Below are 7,110 nucleotides of genomic sequence, written 5' to 3' on the forward strand. Positions count from 1 at the left end.
TCTAAAAATAAGAAAAACTTATCCTAGAATGAAGCTGTTTTCACCCTAGATCAGTAGAGAGCTATGTACCTGAAGAGCTTTTGTCATCATCCCATGAGGGAAACTGAAAAGCACTAACAAGTCGCCCGCATGAGGAAACTCGAATACGAGCACATATATCATATATTATTATACTGTAGAGTTATATTAAAAAAAGGGATACTTTGGATGCGATCTTTAATTCTTAACATTCTTTGATTAAAACCTTAATAGTATTCAAAGTTTGATCAAAGTCCATTGACTTTATACACCTCATTATATTACTATTAATATTTATATTTTTTTATAGTTTTGACATTAATTGTTTGATATTTTATGAGATTTATAATCCTATAAATTTAAAATCCCTCATTATAATATTATTAGAAACAGTTACAATAAAAATATTCAAACATTTTGATTTAATAAATGGATAAAAACTTTGTAAAAATAAGAAATAATAAATGGCAAAAGAATGTATCCATAGTGTTAAAAAAATTGATAGATTTTACAAAAAAATAGGTACATTTCCCATATAACAAAGTGGTACATTAATAAAGAAGAATGGATACATTATAAAACTAAAAAGAAAATACTACAAATGAATTTTTAGGGTACAGATAAAAGATTAAAATATTATGAGTACAAATGAATTTTTTTTAAAATATAGGTGCTAAAAGAAATTAATACATGGGTACAAAATAAAACTAAAAAGAAAATACTACAAATTAAAAAAAAAATGTTGCAAAATTAAAAGTGGATACAAACTAAAAATATAAATATATGATACAAAGTTTAGGCATAAAACATAAATATACATATGTAATTTTTCCATCATTGATTAAATATATAATGTCACATGACGGTATACACATGGGTACAAACACAAATAAAACTTTAAAAAATTGGGCACAAAAAAAAAACTAATATATGGGTACAAATTAAAAAATATTGCAAATTAAAAATAGGTACAAACTAAAAATAATAATATATGATAAAAAATTTAACCATAAATATAAATATACTAATTGTAACATTTTTAACACTAAATGAATATATATAAAAATAAAAAAAAATTATTATTCAAATAATTAATGATATTATAAATACCCAAGGACCTTGATAAAAAATTGAAAATGAATAGGATTTTAATCAATAGAGTAACAAAAAGAAGGATGTGAACCTAATTTTCCTAATAAATAATAATAATGTAGACATCGAAATTTCGGTAAATAAATGTTGACCGATAAATCAAAGTGTCAACGCTCATGTATTACATAAATTTTACACGTAGCGTGTGACTCAACGAAAATTGAAATGAGTTGGAAAAGTCATCAAATAGGACACGTGTCAACACCTGGCAGAAACGACTTATTTCATCTGGGATATTATATTCAAAATTAGGCATTGGAAAATTCTATAAATACAAGCCCATTTCATTCATTTTAGAAAACCAATTCATATTACACCTTGAAGCCCTGAAGCTCTGAAACTCCGAAGCTCTCAAGCATCCAGTTTCCCGAAGAATCAAGAAAGCCTTCTTCGTTCTTCGTTCATCGTTCTTCCAAGATCAAGCCCCCGACGGCCCTTTGGATCAACAATCATCCACCTGCAAGCCCAAGCCTCAACGGCCCCTTGAAGAAAGCATTCATCGTTCATCAACTGTTCATCCTCAAGGATCAAGCCCCAACGGCCCCTTTGGATCGACAACATCAACGAATCCGCTCATCCGCTGTTCATCAAGCCCAAGCCTCGACGGCCCTTGAAGAAAGCGTTCATCGTTCATCACTGTTCTTCGAGATCAAGCCCAAAAGCCCTCGGAGATCCGTTCAAGCCCAAAAGCTCTCGAAGATTCGTTCGTCACTGTTCTTCGAGTTCAAACCCAAAAGCCCTTGGAGATCCGTTCATCACTGTTCTTCAAAGATCAAGCCCAAAAGCCCATTTGAAGATCCGCTCAAAGCCACCTTCAAGATCAAGTCCACGGCCCTTGAAGAACGTTCATCCTTAGATCAAGCCCAACGGCCCTTTGGATCAATCACACATCCACAAATACACACCTTACGGAGATCGAATCAGAGGATCAAAATAGAGAGAGATTGTAACCCAAAATCATCAAAAAATACAAATGTTATTTTGTGCACGTTGTTCTTGTCTCTTTCATTTCAGGAATTTTCTGTGTTTACAAATTGGCACGCCCAGTGGGACAATCTCTGCCTCTCATCTCTTTCCCCGTTCAAAAAAAAATTTTAAGCACACTTCCAAAAGTAATGGCATCAAGGAAGGCTTAAACTGTTCCCGCAACTGGCGCAAAGAACAAGAGCGTCCTCGTTACAAGTGGTGTCACTTTGGGCATCACGACTCGAAGCAAGACAAAAGCTACTTCTGCCGCCTCATTCACCTCTGCATCCACTCTACCAAGGGAACAAGAGCACCCAAGGTATGAGCCTGTAATCACCTTAGCCTCACTAAGGGCACCAGGGGAGGAGAGTCCAAGGAAGTACTCCGAATCCATGCTCTCTGATGCCGACTCAAGCGGCAGTTTAACCATGCAAGTTATGACCACTGGAGCAACTTCAATCGATGAGCAGCTGGTTCAGATGAATGAAGCAATCGCAAGGCTAACCCGAACTGTGGAAGAAAAAGACTTGCAAATTGCAGCACTCGTCAACCGACTAGAGGTGCAGGACGGCGAGAAACCCAACCCGAAGATTGATCCTCTAAAGAAAGAAGACGACGAAGAAGAAGAGCCTCAGGTGGAGAAAAACGACGTGAAGCCGGAGCCAGACCAAGCAGCGGCACTCATGGGATCTCTTTCTATCCAACAGCTGCAGGAGATGATCACCAACACCATCAAGGCACAGTACGAAGGGAGCTCACATACCTCCTTGTTCTACTCGAAGCCCTACTCTAAGAAGATTGATGCCCTGAAGATGCCAAGGGGTTATCAACCACCAAAGTTCATGCAGTTTGATGGAAAAGGAAACCCGAAGCAGCACGTTGCCCACTTTGTTGAAACTTGCAACAACGCAGGGACCGAAGGGGACTACCTTGCCAAGCAGTTTGTGCGCTCGCTGAAAGGAAACGCCTTTGAGTGGTACACGGACCTAGAGCCTGAGTCCATCAAAAGCTGGGAGCAATTAGAGCGGGAATTCCTCAACCGCTTCTATAGCACCCGCCGTACTGTGAGCAAGCTAGAGCTGACGAGCACGAAGCAATGGAGGGAGGAACCAGTCATGGACTACATCAACCGATGGCGTAATCTAAGCCTCGATTGTAAAGACAGGCTCTCCGAGATTTCTTCAATTGAGATGTGCATCCAAGGCATGCAATGGGGTTTACAATACATCCTTCAAGGTATCAAACCACGGACTTTTGAAGAATTAGCCACCCGTGCCCACGATATGGAACTGAGCATCGCCCACCATGGAAAGAAGGAGCCAATCACCGATTTCAAAAGGGATAAGGTGTTTACTTCAAGAGCAGACAATCATGGGAAAAAGCCCGCCAAGGAAGCTTTTACCACCAATACCACCCCTATCAAGACCTCGTCCACACCCGTCAAAATTTCCTTCAATAACAAAGCAAAGGAGATAAAAAGAAGCGAGCCTTCCCGCACCCAAGATAGGTACAAAAACACCTTGAGGGAATTGGAGCAGAAGGTATACCCTTTTCCAGACTCCGACATGGACGCAATGCTGGACGACCTGCTGGAGAAGAAAGTAATTGAATTGCCTGAATGCAAACGCCCCGAAGAGATGAATCGCACCAATGATCCTAAGTACTGCAAGTATCATCATATCGTGGGTCATCATGTGGGCAAGTGTTTTATCCTAAAAGAACTCATCATGAAGTTGGCACAGCAAGGGCAGATTGAGCTCGACCTAGAAGACAAAGCCGCAACGCACACCACTACGATCGTGTTCGGATCCTTTAATCCCGTGCCTCTTCAAGAAATGCCCGACCATTCCTATCAATGCACAAGCTACACGGCACCTTCTGCACAACCATCATTGGGGGCAAACAACGGCGATGCACCTATCGATGATGAAGAAGGGTGGACATTGGTGACCTATAAGAAAACGAGAAAGCCAAGACCACAAGCTATAAGGCCAAAGGGGGAGCAAGCGAGAAAGCACCGCCGCCGCAAAATTAGAAAGCCTAAAAAAAGCATAAGAGCTGCTAAGCCAACATATGCTGAGGAACCTATGGAGCAAGAGCCACGTATTCCCGTCTCCTTGCATGAATACTTCCCAGAGGACTTCTTCCAACAGTGCACTATCACTGCATGTTACATGGTCGAAGTAGAAATAGAAGAACCCGCAGAAGGCAAAGCTGTCACCACTGAGAGGGAAAAGACTCTTACAACTAAAGAAGGTCTGCCAACACACCTTAGCATCGAGGAAGCGCTCCGGTTGCCAAAGAAGATGCGAAGAGCACTGGCAGCAATCTTGGCGAGTCCTGACGACCATGAAGGGCAAGAAAGCAAGAACGAAGGCTTAAAACTTCGACCATATGAATGTGTCACATGCTGTGCCGCCGAGGACGCAATCCACTTCACCGATGAAGACTTGCTGCTAGGATCCAAGCCTCACAACCGACCTCTCTTCGTCTCTGGGTACGTAAGGGAGCACAAAGTCAGCCGCATGCTTGTGGATGGCGGATCAGCCATAAATATCATGCCAAAGTCAACAATGATTGCAATCGGCATCAAGGTGGATGAACTATCCCTAAGCCGTCTACTAATCCAAGGTTTTAACCAAGGAGGACAAAGAGCGATGGGCATGATCCGAGTGGAGATGACCATTGGTGAACTCAAGTCAAGCACAATATTCCACGTGATTGATGCAAGAACTTCCTACGGTTTGCTCTTAGGAAGGCCTTGGATCCATGTGAGTGGAGTAGTACCATCCACCCTTCACCAGTGCTTAAAATTTTACCGAGAAGGAGTGAAAGTGATCTATGGCGACACCAAGCCATTCACCGAAGCCGAATCACATTTCGCAGACGCCAAGTTCTACATGGATGAAGACATGGTGCCCGAAACTCTTCCAAAAGAGATCAAATCCATAGGCAAAGAAACACCTAAAAAGCAGGAATGGCAAGTTGTGCCCAAGAAGCAAGAAGAAGAAGCTATGCCATCTTCAAGCAAAAACAACGATGAGCTTGCTAAACCTGCAACAACCAGAGGGAGTAGGACGCCCTCAAATGGACCAAACATACCCGTTTTCCGATACATCCCGACGTCGAGAAGAAAGAATGGTTAATCCCCATTCGAAACCGCAGCAAGCAAAGCCGATGCACAGCGGCACATGGATAACGTAAAATTTCTTAAAACAAATGCAGTTTTACCTCTGACACAGTTAGGCGACACTAAGGTTGCAAGACCATCACAAGGCTTCACAAACGGCCTGCCAAAGGGGGTAGAACCAAGCTTTCTCCCAACCAAGAGGACCGAAGAAGGTTTTGATCCAAACGCCTACAAACTTATGTCGAGAGCTGGGTACAACTTCACATCCTCTGCAAATTTGGGAAAGAAGGATTTGAACACCGTCAAAGACAACAAACGAGATCTCACTAAAACTCAGAAGAAGTTGGAGGAGCATGGTTACGGGGTCAACAACAACAAAGCTGGACTTGGCTTCACACCAGATGCACCGGTGAAGATCTCCAGCAAGGCAAAAACTGCTAGCGCTCAACACATCAGCGTAAGCATTATACAAGATAAAGAGGAGCCCCAACCTGCCCCCCAGGTGTCAGTATTCGATAGAATGAATCATCCAAGGCCCCAAGTTCCGGCACCTAAACTCATTGGCGGTCAAAACAGAACTTCTGTCTTCAAAAAGCTTAACACGTCAGCATCTCGAAGCTCTGTTTTCAAAAGGTTGTCGAAACCTAAGAAGCAAAGCAATACGACTAGCTTTCCTCCACGACAGTCAGTTATGGAAAGACTTGAAGAAGCCAAAGAGCCTTCCAGAAGGAGAAAGACAACACCAGAAGCAGAAAAGATCGATCGTCTGGCAGAAAAGGATGACGTTCGAAGTTCCATTCCTTCAAGAATGAAGCGCCAAGCAATTTTAGAGGTTAACACAGTTGGATCACTGAAAGTGAAAAGGCGCACCATCATCCATACTAGACAATCTTCATGCCAACAAGCTCAAGAGGTCAACACCGAAGAAGAGGTCCAAGACGTCTTTCACATCACAATCCAAGAAGGTGAAGAAGATGAAATCCTCGAGGAAGATGTCATTGCAGCGCCGTCACAGCTCGAAGATGGGGGGCAAGCCACAGTTGACGATCTCAAAGAACTCAACTTAGGCACAAGCGAGGAACCAAGGCCTATCTTCGTGAGTGCATTACTAAGTGCAGACGAGATAGAGAAGTATTACCAGCTGTTATTAGAGTACAAGGACGTCTTTGCTTGGACCTACAAGGAAATGCCCGGCCTCGACCCTATCATTGCTGTGCATCATCTTGCAGTCAAGCCTGGAACGCGACCAATAAAGCAAACTCAAAGACGCTATCGATCCGAGCTCATCCCACAAATCGAGGCCGAGATTGACAAGTTGATTGAAGCAGGCTTCATTCGAGAGGTGCAATACCCCAAGTGGATCTCCAACATCGTCATAGTCCTTAAGAAATCTGGACAAATACGTGTTTGCGTAGACTTCCGAGACCTCAATGATGCTTGCCCAAAGGATGACTTCCCCTTGCCAATCATTGAAATTATGGTGGACGCGACCACTGGCCATGAGGCACTATCATTCATGGACGGCTCTTCTGGATACAATCAAATTCGCATGGCTCTTGAAGATGAGGAACTAACAGCCTTCCGTACTCCAAAAGGTATCTACTGCTACAAAGTGATGCCCTTTGGTCTAAAGAATGCTGGAGCTACATATCAACGTGCAATGCAGAAGATCTTCAATGACATGCTACACAAGAATGTAGAATGTTATGTAGACGATGTGGTGGTAAAGACAAAGAAAAGATCAGATCACTTGAAGGATTTGCGAGTAGTGTTCGAAAGGTTGCGAAAATACAACCTCAAAATGAACCCGTTAAAGTGTGCATTTGGTGTCACATCTGGAAAGT

This window comes from Malus domestica, chromosome 13 (assembly GCF_042453785.1).
Source record: "Malus domestica chromosome 13, GDT2T_hap1".
Lineage (NCBI taxonomy): Eukaryota > Viridiplantae > Streptophyta > Magnoliopsida > Rosales > Rosaceae > Malus > Malus domestica.